Raw genomic sequence first — 15,433 nt, 5'->3', positions numbered from 1 at the left:
GGGAATCTGGGATTCCAATAATTCGCCGTGAACGATGATTTCCCAGTAAGTGCAGGTCAACAGCAATTCCTGATTTCGGCCTAACCGCCATTCCAGAAAAAATGCAAAACATTACGTGTCCAAACCACAGGTGCTGTAGCTTGCTTAACAGCTCTGCAGCCGTTCTCAGGCCCAGTATGGATTCTACAAGATTCAAGAAAGTTGATAAAGGGTACAGTTTCACCGGATAACACGTATATATGTTGCATAGTTTACACAATAAAAACATATGTGTATCGATCAGGAGGCAGGCTCAGACGGTCTCAGGCCCAGTATGGATTAGACCAGATTGTACAAAGTTGAGATAGGGTACATTATCACTGGATAGCAGGTATATAGAGCATAGTTTAAACATTTAAAATCTCCGTGTTCTCTGCATGGATTACACAACAATCTAAAAACTAGAAAAAAGGAAATGTATTTCAAGCGTACACCATGATACACTTTTGGTGGTATTTTTAAATCTTCATTTATATTTCTGTCTCAGTAAGACAGCACAGACTCTCTGCAATAGGAAATTAGATGCATACAATTATTTACCTAAAGTCTAATGATTGCAGAAATCTACGAATTACTATTCACGGGAACAACTTCCGTCACAATTCTCAGAGGCGATGCTGACCATCACTTAATTAGTGTGTGGACACAGCAAAAACCTTTCTTTGTGAAGAAAGTGTTGCTGTATTGCAGTACCGTTGATCACATCGCCGTTACTCGTATCCATCCAATTTTGATCACAGGGAGAGATGTAAACATGGTGCTCACTGCCTATCATGATCTGTCACGAAACTTTGGAGTGCAAAACACAGAAGCCACAGGCCGTAGGCGATTCAATTAGATTGGCATGAGAAGGAGGGCACATTTAAAAACGTGTGCTGGAATATCACACGTCTGTGGGTAGGAAAACTGTTAAAGCTGATGAGAAACCACCACTGCATCTCATTATGAGTCGACGTCCATAAGAAATGGAAGCCATTGACCATCCGAAGCAGGATCCCGGCCAGCGTGACAGGGCATAGCTACATCTTACCCATCATCTTCTATCAGTTCACCAAATTTGAAGTGCCAGTCCCAGTGATGGATGTGACAGCCCAGACTACACGGTGGAGGAGCAGGGAGAGGTAAACATTGCAAATGCTGGGGCTCTGCCCAAGCAAGGGGGGCCCACTCGTGGGCGTCGGCACTGGCACTGGGCCCCTCATAGTACGGCGGTGTGTCTGACGGCGGGTGTGCACCACCACCGTCAGAGACACTTGATTGCACTATGAGGGACCCTGTGCCAGTGCCTGCGCCCACGAGTCGGTCCACCTACCTGTCCAAGGCAATGGCACTCGCACGGTTGTGTGCGCTCGGTGGTGACCCCGGCCATTGGGGGGAGGAGGCTGCCCAGTTAGGGAGGTTTGCAAAATGGCATATGTTGATGTGGGACATTCACCTTCTGCTAAAGGCAAAATTGGTCAAGTCCCAGAAACAGGCGGACCAAAGAAAACAATTTTTCTGGCAACCTATGTGTCATCAGGGTAAGGTGGGACAAAATCCTTGGAAACCCATGTATTTTTCATTTTAATGAAGGTTAGATCATCCACATTTTGGGTCGACAGACGGGTCCTTTTTTCTATCAGTATTGATCCAGCAGCACTGAAGACTCTTTCCGATAGCACACTTGCAGCTGGACATGCGAGCTCCTGTAAGGCATATTGTGCCAATTCAGGCCAGGTGTCCAGTTTAGCTGCCCAATAGTCAAATGGGAATGACCTGTGAGGGAGAACATCGATATGGGCGGAAAAGTTTGTAACCATACTTGACAAGTGCTGTCTCCTGTCACTTTCAATCGATGCAGTATTACCAGTCGTGTGAGCGGGACTTGAAAAATCAGTCCACAACATGGTCATGAAACCCCTGTCTCCAACGCCACTTCTGATATGTCCACCACCAACACCGCTTCCAAGTTGCCCCCGGCCCCTACGGCTCGTGTGAGAACCATCACCGCTGTTGTGTGCTGGGAATGCCTCAACCAACCGGTTTACCAGAGTAGCTTGTTTGTTAGCCAATAATAGGTCAAGGTTCTCTTGTGGCATGATATTTTGGAATTTGCCTTTATAGCGTGGATCCAGGATGCTGGCCAACCAGTAGTCATCATCGTTCTTCATTTTGGCAATGCGGGGGTCCCTTTTTAGGATCTGTGAGGCATAATCTGACATGTGGGCCAATGTTCCCGGTGTCAATGATGCACTGCGAGTGCTGGGTGGAGGAGCACTTTCTGGCAAATCCACATTCCTCTAGTCATGCACAAACCCTGTACCAGACCTTGCAAAGCCAACATTTTCTATTGCCCCACGAGAAGCATCCTCCTCCCCTAAATAATCATCCCCATCATCATCCTCCTCTTCCTCTTCTTCCTCCACCTCATCCACGACAGTTCCCTGACCAGACAATGGCTGACTGTCATCAAGTCTTCCCTCCTCCTCTTCCTCCTCATCAACCTCGGCTGCAGACGCCTGCTCCTTAATGTGCGTCAAAGTTTGCATGAGCAGACGCATAAGTGGGATGCTCATGCTTATGATGGCGTCGTCTGCGCTTACCAGCCGTGTGCATTCCTCAAAACACTGAAGGACTTTACAGAGGTCTTTCAGCTTCGACCACTGCACACCTGTCAACTCCATGTCTGCCCTCAAAGTGCCTGCCCGTGTATCCTCCCACAAATGCATTATGGCCTGCCTTTGTTCGCACAGCCGCTCAACCATGTGCAGGGTGAAGTTCCACATTGTTGCAACGTCGATAATTAGGCGGTGCTTGGGAAGGTGGAGCGATCGCTGCAGCTTCTGCATACGACTGGAGTGTACCGGCGACCGGCGGATATGCGAGCACAGTCTTCGAACCTTAAGGAGCAGGCCAGTTAAATCCGGATAATTAGTGAGGAAGCACTGCACCACCAGGTTCAAGGTGTGAGCCAAGCAACGTATGCGTCTGAGTTTTGAAAGGGCTATGGCTGCCACAAAATTCCGGCCGTTATCACTAACTACCTTGCCTGCCTCAAGATGTAGACTGCCCAGCCATGACTAAGTTTGTCGCTGAAAGTGGTCGGCCAGTACCTCTGTGGTGTGTCTGTAGCCTAAACACATCATCTGCAACACAGCCTGCTGACGCTTTCCACTAGCTGATCGATAGGGGGACACCTCGTTTGCAACACTGTCAACTGCGGATGCAGTGCTCGTGCGACTGCGCTCTGTGGACCAGCTTTCGCTTCTGGTGGAGGAGGAGGGTCGAACGCCTACAGCCAACTGTTTCCTATACCGTGGGCTAGGCAGCACTGTGCCACCACCGCTGTCCCCTGTGGACCCTGCATCCACCACATTAACCCAGTGCGCAGTGATGGACACGTAACGGCCCTGGCCATGCCTACTGGACCATGCATCAGTTGTGAGGTGCACCTTTCCACTCACTGATAGCTTGAGTGCATGGACAAAGCGGTCTTTCACATGAAGGTGGAGGGCTGGGATGGCTTTGCGAGAAAAGAAGTGGTGACTGGGTAGTTCATAGCGTGGAACTGCGTAGGCCATTAGTTCGCGGAAAGCTGCGCTTTCAACCAACAGATAGGGCATCATCTCTAATGAGATTAGTTTGGCAATGTGGGTGTTCAAAGCCAGTGGATGAGAGGATGAGTACTTTTTCGTCCTACTCATAGTCTCTGGTAGGGTGAGCTGGACTTGAGAGCTGGATATGGTGGAAGTAGCGGTGGACATGGTGGACTGAGAGAGGGTTGATGATGGTGATGGAGTTGGTGTTCTTTCTGATAGCCTAGATTCAGTCTTTCGTTGCAATAACAGTGTGATTCCCTGAATGATTTGCCCTTGCGACGACAACTCAACATTTGCTGCTGGTGGTGTGCTAACCGGTGGACTTACAGTGGGGGAAACAATGTAGCGTTGCTGACTACCTTCTTTGGGAGCAGTAGCACATGTGGTACGTGAGTTTTGGTAGTCCATCCACGCTGGCAAGTGCATGGTGGTTAAATGTCTTAGCATGCAACTTATCCTTACAGAGTCACACACAGATAGCTTCACTGTGGCCGTGATAACAGCCGTTACACGGTACTGAGAGAGGAGCATGCACATACACCACTGTCCAGTGTATGTAAAATTGTCAAGCTCTGTGTTTTAGTATTCGGACTGACACACGCTGTCTCTATAGTTTTGAATGTAATCAAACAGCAAATATACTAAACTGTTTGAAAACCAGACAAAACTATAAGGTGGAGGTCTGTAAGAACGGAACAACTCCTCGACTTATCCTTACAGAGTCACACACAGATAGCTTCACTGTGGCCGTGATAACAGCCGTTACACGGTACTGAGAGAGGAGCGTACACCGCTGTACGGGGTGTGAAAAATGAACGCTCAGTAACTCACAAGGACAAAACAAAAAAATCTGGATTGCTTTGAAAAAAGCAGTTTGCTCAGCAGTGGGCACACAGCAATGCAGCTACCAGGTAGCCTTAAAAGGCAGCCTAATAACCAACAGAGCTGATGCACCAAAATATAGCCTCCTCTTGCACTGCACAGTGACTGGTGTGTTGTACAGGCAAAATCGCTAGCAGCAGAATCAGTTTTTGGTATCTTCTTCCCTGCCTAACACTCTCCCTACAGAATCAGCAGCAGCTCTCCCTATTCTGAGATCAGCATGATTAACATGGCGGTCGGCGTCCGCGCCCTTTTATACCCCCTGTGACACCCCACAAACTAAGCCAATCACTTGCATGCCCTTCTCCAAGATGGTGGTGACCGCTGCCTATGTCATCACTTTGCCCACAGTGTCCGTTCTTCCTGATTGGCTGCAAAAAGGGCGCTCAAGCTTCTTTTGAAATGCGACTTTGACGCTAAAGTCGCCGACCTCGTGGCCGACCTCACGCTAAGGTCGGGTTTCGTTTCATGAAACCCGACTTTGGCGAAAGTCTGCGACTTTTCAATTTTTTCGACCCGTTTCGCTCAACTCTACATTTAAGTATTCAATTAAAACTACAGTACCAATACACAGTGCATGTAATTCATCCCAGACACTTCGCTTTAGGTGTCCTTAGGCCGATAGACATTTTGCCCTCTTGCCTAGTGGAAAGCCCATATTTCCCCAGTATATAATGTTTAGCAGAGCCATATAATTTAACATGAATAATTGTTTAGAAATCTTTTCTTGGCAATCATTTCTGCTTTGTTTGCTCTATTCATAGAGTTGACTTCCCAATAAATCCATTTAATTTGCTTTGTACTGCGAAATGAAAAGTGATTTCTTACGTCTGCCTTAGGAAATCTTTTCTTTGACTTTTCATGTTCTTTTCAAGGACTTTATATTTTAATCCCAAGATCACTTTCAAAATTCTGAGTTGCGTTTATGTGGAATTTACACTTGACATCTGCTTCATAAATACACAGAATCACTTGTTAAAAGCACACTATACCTATCAGTTCTCCAAGAGCCTCAGAGCCTCTGAGGGATTAGTCTTCAGTGTTCAAACTATTACGTTAAATAAATCAAACTGGGGCCAGTGGACTGTAACATTTTTACAGGGAGCACCATTATTCTATCAATTAAAATGTAAATGTGTGTGAATCTACAGCTGATTGACTGCGATATTAATAGGCAGACAAAAACATATAATTGTGGCTAGAACCAGGGAACATATTTGATCTCATCTCAACTTTTAATTTGCATATTAAATCCCGCTATGATTGGGATTTTTCATGGTTTATTGTAAGCAGTGTTAATATTTCTTCTTAGATTTAACTTGCAATATTACAATTTATATCTTTACTATTAAAGCAGCTTCTTGCTGTTTATTATATGGTAAGAACTGAGCTAATGAAATTCATCACTCACAGTGACCAGTGGATTATTGTAAAGATATAAGGAGGCACTCTATAATGAACTATCTGAAAAATAGCAGTCCAGTTTTTGCATAAAGCCCTTTTGGTGTCTGTGCTAGAATTTAAACTATTTTCCATGAAAAAACACATTGTATTGTGAGAAATGTCCTGACTATGCACCTTTTTTGACTAATATTCCAATTTAAATAGTTTTTAAGTGCTCATTATCATTGTCACATCTATGGCCAGCTTAATGGGTCTATCCATGATTTTTCAAAAATCACCTAAGAGCAGGCATTGGTATAAAAATAATAAATCAAAGCACCATTCAAGCATCTTTTTTTATTTCATTACTGGAGTGATGCTATTAATCCAAGTACCCTGCACCTAGTATTACACTCATCAGCCACTGTCTTTAGCTGTTCCCATCACCACTCTGGTCCCGCATCACCACCTTGTGACAACAATGTCTTAAATCAATCTAAATATGCCCCTTTAAGCAACCATCACATGAGATGTAAAGGATTGCACTCCGCTAAATATTACATCCCAATGCCTCAGTAAAAACATATATACCGTATATACTCGTGTATAAGCCGAGTTTTTCAGCACTTTTTTTCTGCTGAAAATGTCCCCCTTTGGCTTATACATGAGTCGTTGCAACATAAGATGGTGGGAGAGGGGGAGTGGCGGAGCAGCGGGGTGGGGGAGGGGAAGCGGCAGAGCAGCACAGATCACAGAAGGCAGGAGCTGGCAGCTGAAACTACGCCCACTGCTAAAGAGAAATGAATATTCACTGCACTGGCAATGCATATTCATTTCTCATAGCGTGCACAGCTACAGCCGCAGCACCCAGCTTCCAGCAGCAGCCGGGCTAGCATGGGTGACTGCATATTAACGCAATCAATATTCACATCTCTCCACTCCCATAGGCATGGAGAGAGGTGGATATGCATTCCTTATTGAGCGTGGACACATGATCGCTCGGCAGCAGGAGCTGCTGGCACCGGAACAAGATTCTGCGAGGGCGCGCAAGGAAGGTAAGGATAATGTCTTTTTTATGCTTTTCTCATGGGGGCCACACATACAAGGATAGGGATGAGGAACCAGGCATGCAAGGATAGGGAGTGTGAGGAACTGAAATACTTTCCCAGCACAGATGACTAGTTACCTCAATTTATGTTGGATTTACATGCAATGACCTTATCTGGTGGAGGAATATGTGCCTTTCTTTCTCTTGGCAGGGGGGCCACTTGGGTTCACACCATCCAGACTGGCCAGAGACTTCACTGGCTGTGAATTCAATGTACATTGGTTAGGGGGTTGGGAGTAGAGTTGAGAGACTTGATGGGGGAATGCAGTTGTGTCTGGGGATCTGAAGCGAAAGGAGCAGAGTTAAGGCCGCTCCTGGAACCCATGAATGGACTATCGAACTTGGAACTAAGTTTTCTCGGACTTTGGTCGTGAGATCTATATTCCCCTAGGATTTATCCCATGGACTATTTTTACTGACTTGTTGCTGATCCCGTGGACTGGGGGCATTACATTGGGGTCATCTACCTGGACTTACTGAAATGCTTGTATGGATACAAATAAAACTTGTTGCATCGTTAACCTGCCTAGGTGATTACTAACACCCACAACTCTAGATCTTCACAGGAAGGATAGGGATAAGGAGCCATGCAGACAAGGATGGAAATAAGGAGCCATGCAGAAAAGGATGGGAATAAGGAGCCATGCAGAAAAAGAATGGGAATAAGGAGTCATGCAGACAAGAATGGGGATAAGGAAACATGCAGACAAGAATGGGGATGAGGAACCATGCATTCCAGGATAGGGATGATGAGCACATGCATACAAGGATGGGGATGAAGAACCATGCAGACCAGAATAGGGATTAAAAGCCATGCAGACCAGGATAGGGATGAGGAGCCATGCATACAAGGATAGGGATGAGGAACCATGCAGATCAGGATAGGGATGAGGGTGCCATGCATACAAGGATAGGGATGAAGAGCCATGCATACAAGGATAGGGATGATGAGCCATGTATGCAAGAATAGGGATGAAGACTCGGAGCCATTCAGACCTTGATAGGGATGAGGGGGACGTGCATACTAGAATGAGGGGACAACGCATACCTGGTTTATACCCGAGTCAATACGTTTTCCCAGGTTTTCGTAGCAAAATAAGGTGCCTTGGCTTATACACGGGTATATATGGCATTAAAATATGTGCCCACGGAAAATGAAGTAAACTAAAACTTTTTAATATAATAAAATTTATTTGTCATATAAAATAAATACAAAATATAAAATACAAATACCTCATATGCGTGGGGCACGAAAATAGATCTAACCTCAAATGGTAAATGAAGGGCAACATATAATAATGGTGGCATGTAAACTCATATGCACCTAAAACTGTCAAATTACCTTATAACTATTAGACACCTGTGTGTATAATAGAACATAACTACTGTTTTTTCACTGAGCAGTAGGTTATCAATAATGTCTAGACAAATATAACTTGACTTTATCACAAACTGAGTTAGGTCCCAGTATCCAGTGTCCTTCCATCCTGATGTGTTTCGTCCAGCTTCCACAGGGGGCTCAACTTCTGATAGACTAGAAGTCAGAGGTAATGAGAATACCATTCTCACTCTCATAGACCAACACTGAGTTGTGACTTCTGGATTGCCAGGCAAACACTGGATTAATCTAACTGGTCTCAAAGTGCTGGAGACCAACTGAAGTGGCATTGCTGAAAGATGAAGATTACAGCTGGTAAGTATGAGACTAAGGTCAGGCAGCTTAAATTAGTAGCACCACTATTAAAAAAAGGTAAAAAATGCTGGAGTGGTGCTTTAAGCATTACATACTTATTCAAATGTCTCTGTTCCAGAAATATTGCTCCAGTCCTGCTGCAATAGCGTCATGTCAATCATTCATGTCACTGCTGCAGACATCACAATGGCACTTTCAACAGACAAGTACACTTTTTAAATTATTTTGTATCATTTGCTGTCCACAGTCATGTTTTTAAGATTCCAATCAAACCACTTAGGCTGTGTGCCCATGTTGCATTTTTTAAGCATTTCCACAGCGGCAAGGCTGCCGCAGAAATGCTTAAAAACGTTAGTTAAAATGCATCCCATGCAATCCTATGGGATTCTGCAGTTGCTGTGCCAATGCTGCGGATTTTTCCGCTGCTGAATCGCGTTGCGGAAAAATCCGTGTCCATTAATTTTGGGGAATTGCGGTCATTCCGCCGCCATAGGACTGCATTGAAACACTCACTTTAAGCATGTGACTATGCCCACCATGCGTAAAGTGAGCGTTTCATGTGCGGATGGTACCCAGGGTCTGGAGGAGAGGAGACTATCCTCCATGCCCTGGGTGTCATATTCCTGTTAAAAATAGAATTAAAATAAAAAATAGGGATATACTTACCCTCTGTCAGCCCCCGGAGTCCTCCCAGCCCTCAGCGGCGCTCCCAGTCCGTTCCGTTCCCAGGCGTGGTTTGCGACAAAATGACCTTTGTGACGTCACAGTCGCGTGATGTCACAAAGGTCATTCTCGCAAAGCACGCCTGGGAGCGGAACGGAGCGGGAGTGCCACTGAGGACTGGGAGCGCCGCTGAGGAGATCGGGGGCCGACAGAAGGTGAGTATATCCATATTTTTTATCCATATTTTTTATCCATATTTTTTATTTTTTGATTATTTTTAACATTCTATCTTTTACTATTGATGCTGCATAGGCAGCATCGATAGTAAAAAGTTGGTCACACTTGTCAAGCACTATGCTTGACAAGTGTGACCAACCTGTCAATCACTTTTCAAAGCGATGCTTCAAATCGCTTGGAAAAGTGCTTGAATTCTGCAAGCTAAAAACTCTTGCATAACGCTTGTATTTTGAGGGAAAACGCATGTGAATTCCGCATGTGTTTTACCTGCAGCGGGGAGTTGTGGAAATGCTGTGGACAATTCCACAGCATTTCTGCAACGTGGGCACATAGCCTTAGGCTAGAACAAAGGTGCAACAATTATAAAATGATCATACCAAAAAAGGTTTAAATCAGAACATATACTGAATATGGATAAAGTAAGAAATTGCTTGTTAATTTTGATTAATTATCTAACGGCTCATGTACAACAAAATAATCCTTAAAAGATACTTTATTGTTAATTAAAAAAAATTTTGAAAAAACTTTTTTGACAAACAGGCATAAAAAATGCTGATCATATCTTTCAAATCCAGCAATAGATGCCAACGCTAGGTAGGGGATAACAGCCTGTTTATCCCTATAGGGCCCTATAGCTCACCCCTGCCTGACAGCGGAGGTTGGCACCCTCTTGGAACGCAAATGGCGCCCCCACTCCACTGTTGACTCCTATCTATAAAGCACCAAACTGGAGAACAACAGATGGCCGGATACACGGATATACTGAATATGGGTCTTAATTAGGAAACAAAACTAAACATCAACTTTGCATCACAGTTGAATTACATATATAAAGAAAGGTAAAAGCTGAGTATCTGCATCAGCTGGTTATTATTGATCATTTCTGGAAGATGTCAGAGTTTGTAGACTTTGGATACTAGCATGACACATCTCCAAACACCTGATCATTTTCATTCTTCCTCATGGAAACAAAACAGCTATTCCCCCAACTCAAGAATGAAAAATTTAATAAATCATGCTGAGAATAGATGAACACTCAGTTTTATTAAATCCTTCCAAGATGTATCTAATTTAAATAATTATTAATAGATAAAAAAGAAAAAATAGACACACATATAGCCCATGCTGATGCCTGAAATACCCTTAGGAATTCTCATGAAAAGGAAACTCTGATTAAAAGAAAAGCCAGCAGGTGACAACACCAGGTTTCTGTGTTTACATGTGGAAAGCAGGACCCAGTGCTGGATTGTGGATTTTTTGTTTTAGAAATTATTTAGTGGTTCATTGCAGCAGGGAGCAGGGAATAAAATGTATCAGCTGGAATGCCCAAAGTTTTTTTCAAATTTGTAGATCATCTTTTGATCAACAATTACTCTATATCCAACAAATGTTCAATCCATGACTTTTGAAAATGGGACGGACCCCATTCCATCTTAAAATCACCATAACTACAGAAAACCTAGGCATTAGAATAAATACACAAAAACACATTATTTTGGTTGTCAAAATGGCCACAGCTTTTGTTTTAAATCACAGGATTGAAACCTTCACAATAGGAGTCAGGTGAAGTGCTAGTAAATTGGGAATCACAAGTGTTGTGATATCCCCAGCTGTCTGATATACTGTACAGCACCAGGACAGACAGCCATAAAGGGGCGGCATGCACTGACTTACCATTCAAATAGAGCTAGTAAACTTTCAGGGCACCAATAACCCTATTCTCCTCACTCCTGTGCTTAACCACTGTGCCCGCCCCTGATTGAAATTACCATTACAAAGTCCTTGAGGATTGCCACCAAAGCTGAGCCTGTTCACCACTATGAGGTTTTACATCCTATATTAGTTACAATGAGCCCACCTTAACTTGTCTGCAACTTCCACCTGACTCCTAAACCACAAAGCTGTGACGGGATATAAATTCCAAGTTGTATTTGACACCTTTTTTTTTTTTAAAGAATTTTTTTTGTAAACTTATAAACTCAAAGTCCCTGCAAAAGCATTTAGGGGACTTAATTTGGCAAAACCTCTGACTCACAAAGAGTCATCCTACAGTGCTCAGAAGAAGAAAACCCCCTGTGGAGGAAATCTCTAGGGAACCATGGCTGAAGGATTGCCCTTCTATTGGGCTTAGAAGGTTGATGCTACTGATATCTCTTTATAATCATGATAAATTGGACCTGGAAAAAGATATACAATGGCGAAGTCACAAAATACAATAAAGCATTCATCATTATACATACAATAATTAAAACATTTTAGGACAGTGATTATAACAGGGTGGGAGGGCGGGTTATGTTTCCTGGAGTTCATCTAATGAGAGAAAGAGGGATAGAGCCAGAATTACCTACTCTATATAAGCCCCAACCCTCCTCACAGAGAGAGCCCAGCCCCCCTCCTCCAGAGAGAGACCAGCCCCCCACCCTCTTCAGAGATGGAGACTGAGTTACCTACCCTACATAAGCCCCACCCTCCTCATAGCACACCAGGCAGAAAAGTTAGAAAGTGTCAACACATCTAGTAAAAATCCTTTATATTGTAATTGTATACAAAAGTTACTGCAGACAAAATAATAATGTCAATCAAAATTATGTGAGGAAGGGGAAAATGGAAAAATCATATGATCACCAGTGATGAAGGAATGACAGATAGGGGCACAGTCTACGGATAGCTCTAGGCCAGTCTCTGCATTGAATATGCAGGAGAAAAGGGTGTTTATCCAGCAGATAGTATTTTAGCACAAAAGAATAGAGTTGAGCCAATATCTTCGATTCCCCGCTTACTTGGCAAGCTATAGCGCTTGCTGAATAAGCTACAGCAGGAATCTAGCGCCAGCTGATCAGCTGATTACTGCCGCAGCTGCATGTATCGTGGCTGTGTCACAACACATGCATGGAGAGTGTCATGATCCAGGTCGGATCTGACAGATTAAATGCACAAAGTAACTTTTTTTTTCCTTTGGTTGTGTGCCAAAGGTGGCTTTACCCCCGGTGGCCATTAGGGTCATTGCACTCTGGTACCTTAGTTTGTCCACGTGATTATGTAACAGGTGTGATTGCTCTATAAAAGAGTATCAGGTGTGTTAATCACTATTGGTGTTAGTTCCTCATTTGCAAGCAAGCCTGGGTAAAGAATGGAGCTGAAGGAGAGTCACGGGCAGCCCAGTCAGAGTGCTGGAGTAGCAGCTATGGTGTCTGCAAGGAGGGCTGGCATGGATTGGTGAAGTGTCAGCTATGGTGTCTGCAAGGAGGGCTGCCATTGCTTGGTGGAGTGGCAGCTTTGATGTAGAGCTGCACTCAGGATGCTGGACTCGGTTGCGGAAAGCTGGACTCAAAATGTTGGACTCTTTGGCAGAAAAGCTGGACTCATTTGCTGGACTCTCTTTCTGGACAGCTGCACGCAGATGTGGACTCTGTTTGCTCCAAGGCTGCACTATTGTGCTGAGAAGAGTCCAGGACAATTCAGTCAGAGTCCTGGAGTGGCAGCTATGGTGTCAGCGAGGAGATCGTGAAAAGCATGGTGGAGTGGCATCTATCGTGTCAGTGAAGAATTCTTGCAAAGCTTGGTAGAGTGGCAGCTATGGTGTAGAGCTGCACTCTGTTGCTGGACTCTTTTGCTGAAGCTGCACTCAGGTGCTGGACTCCATTGCTGGACAGTGCACCCAGATGTTGGGCACGGTGGAGGAAAAGATGCACGCAGGTGGTGGGCTCTGATGCTGGGAGCATAAGCAACAGAGCAAATCTAAGTGGTATTCCCCTGTTTTGTCACTTTTCCTTATGTGTGTTTAGTGCAGTGGTGGGATTAGTTTCCGCACCGACCAATTCCCTAGTGAGGGTTTAGGTGCAGGGCGAGTCAGGGTTTTTAGGTTCCTGATCGGCGCCCGGTGCGCAACCGACCTAGGGTACGTTAGGAGTGTAGAGACACTGACTCAGGGGAGTGCAGGAGGTCTCCACATCCCCGTTCTCTATCGCAGGGCCACCATTGTTATTGTTACCCAGGTTTTCCCTATTCTCTTGTCTTATTGTATTAGTTACCGGCCTGCGGGCCGCGTCACATAGGACAATTACACGTGCCGCGTCCTGTTGTATCAGTTACCGGCCTGCTGGCCGTGTCACTCAGGATGGGGCACGTGACAGAGAGCTTGTGTGCTGTGACTGACACAGCCGTGACATATGCAACTGCCGCGCCGATCAGCTGTTCAGCCGGCGCGATCAAGAAAGCCGGGTTCCCGCTGTAGTTTATTCGGCAAGTGCTATAGCTTGCTGAAAAAGCGGGGAACTGAAGATATTCAATCAACTCTACAAAAGAATTCAAAATTTCACATTTATTAGTATAAACATTGAAAATTTGCAAAAATTAAAATCATGGTATTAGGTGTGCAGAGCTCTGGTCTACACGTTTCGAGCAAAAACATTATTAAGCATTAGAAGATCATCATGATTAAGAGCGTTTTTGATTCTTTTGTTTTGATATAGTGGTTGCTGGACAAACACCATTTTCTTCCTGCATAAAATTAATGTGCTGCTGTTTTCTTTCAACAAGGTGTAATAAAAATATAATAACATAATGATAAATAAATAATACATTACAATGGAGGAGAACAGCAAAGTATTAAAACTTTCTGTCTACATAGACATAGCATCAAATAAAAAAAGACTCAAAGAGTAATTCATCCAGGCCATATAATTGGTCAAAGTTACCTAAAAACGCTTTTTGGACCAACAAAAACTATATATCAAAGCAGGAAGATAAAGTTTCTAATTAAAATTCTGATTTTTTTGACAAACAACTTTTCGTCTCGTGTATGGGCAAATGTAAGAAGAATGTTCAATCACTATATAGCTGTAGAACCAGAATTAGGTCAAATGAGTGAGCATAAATGATTAATAACTGCAGCCCCGAACATATGCAACTTCAAAGCTGTACAGTCTGCATGGAAATATGTCAGTCTAGGTTTCCAGTGTTATCTTAAAAGAGAAAGTAGAAGAGCCTGTATTCCAGGTAGTCTCAGTGGGTGTTACAATATACGTTATGATATGGCACTACGGTGAAATGAAAAAAATAAATAAATAAAGGACAGTCAAAAAATACCGTGGCTCTCTCTTTTTCTTTAAATATAAGTTATGACTGGCCCTTGGTCATCAGAAAATATAAGTTAATAGTGTTTCATTCTTTCATTACATTGCCAGTAAATTTATTACAAAATAAAAAGGTGGAAAACCCTTTTAATTCAATGGGTTTCGCAAAAATATTGCAATACCATTTAGCTAATATTTAACATAATCCCCCTATTTTCATGGTTTTAAAAGTAATCGTACAGTTTAGGAGCCCAAATGTGTGCAGGATCTTACTGCGTAAAGTCACCCTTGATGTTGCCCTCAAAAAAATAAATGAGTAAATTAAAATGAGTATGTAGATACGAGTGAAAGAAGACAAATAATTTTCTACCATCTTTCAAAGGATTGAGATAGCAACGCGTAGTCCTCATCTGCCAATGAGAAAAAAATAAGAAAAGGGATTGCAGCTTCTTCAAAATGCAAAAGATTTATTCAAACGTTAAAAAGATTCCATAGTCAGGATCCACAGAGCGACGTGTTTTCGAGCGCACAACTTGCGTTCTTTATCAGAGCAGAGCTGTGCATATCCTGACTATGGAATCTTTTTAATGTTCTAATAAATCTTAAGCACTTTGAAGAAGTTTGAAGCCATTTTCTTCTTTTTTCTCATTTGACTACAAATGGTCCCTTGAGTTTCATGCTTCAGGACGCCAGGTGAGCTGGTTACTTTTTGTTTTTATCATCTGCCAATGATAGATTTAAAAGTAACACTAAAGGGGGTTTTACACATAGCGAT

This window comes from Dendrobates tinctorius, unplaced genomic scaffold (assembly GCF_039654945.1).
Source record: "Dendrobates tinctorius isolate UK_male_01 unplaced genomic scaffold, ASM3965494v1 ptg000115l, whole genome shotgun sequence".
NCBI classification, from domain to species: Eukaryota; Metazoa; Chordata; class Amphibia; order Anura; family Dendrobatidae; genus Dendrobates; species Dendrobates tinctorius.
Note: the sequence above shows the minus strand (reverse complement) of the source record.